Genomic DNA, 1,006 nt, shown 5'->3' on the forward strand with positions numbered 1-1,006 from the left:
GGAGGCTGAGGGGTGACCTTATAGAGGTTTATAAAATCATGAGGGGCATGGATAGGATAAATAGGCAAAGTCTTTTCCCTGGGGTCGGGGAGTACAGAACTAGAGGGCACAGGTTTAGGGTGAGAGGAGAAAGATATAAAAGAGACCTAAGGGGCAACTTTTTCACACAGAGAGTGTTACGTGTATAGAATGAGCTGCCAGAGGATGTGGTGGAGGCTGGTACAATTGCAACATTTAAGAGGCATTTGGATGGATATATGGATAGGAAGGATTTGAAAGGATATGGGCCGGGTGCTGGCAGGTGGGACTAGATTGGGTTGGGATATCTGGTCGGGCATGGACGGGTTGGACCGAAGGGTCCGTTTCCATGCTGTACATCTCTATGATTCTATGACTCTAATGGCATTTAAAACAGAAAGATGAAACAAAATATTGAATATAGAGGCAGTAAAGCAAAGAAATAAAGGAATACTGTTCAGCTTTACCGTCCTTTTTGTTAAGTGCTCTGCTATGGGTCTGGTGACTAGCCACGTGTCACCGTTGCCACAATGCCGCTAAAACAAGAGGCACCATTCTTCAGCGCCATCTTTCCTCCATCGACGCCCTCGCCACAACAAATCCTCACTGGACCTCACCAATTCAGATGCCACCAGATACCACAGCTACTCGCAGGTAAATGAGGTTAGTGTAGTTTGTTGGCCAGCATAGACATGGTGGACTGACTATTCCTTTTTTTTTGCTTTACTGCCTTTGTTTTCAATGTTTGCTTTATTTTTCTGTGTTTTAAGATGGCATTGGAGAGTGCCAGTTCCTATGCTGTCTGATTCTATTTCTCACCCTCTGTGTCTCGAAGTGCTTCCTAAATCTCTCCTGAACTATAGGATCCCTACAGCGCAGGAAGAGGCCATTCAGCCCATCAGGTCTGCACCGACTTCCAAAGAACATCCCCTGCTGTCCCCATAACCAGACATGGGGTGTTAACCATGGCTAACCCACCTGGCTTGCA

The sequence above is a fragment of the Chiloscyllium plagiosum genome, chromosome 17 (assembly GCF_004010195.1).
Source record: "Chiloscyllium plagiosum isolate BGI_BamShark_2017 chromosome 17, ASM401019v2, whole genome shotgun sequence".
Taxonomy (NCBI): Eukaryota; Metazoa; Chordata; class Chondrichthyes; order Orectolobiformes; family Hemiscylliidae; genus Chiloscyllium; species Chiloscyllium plagiosum.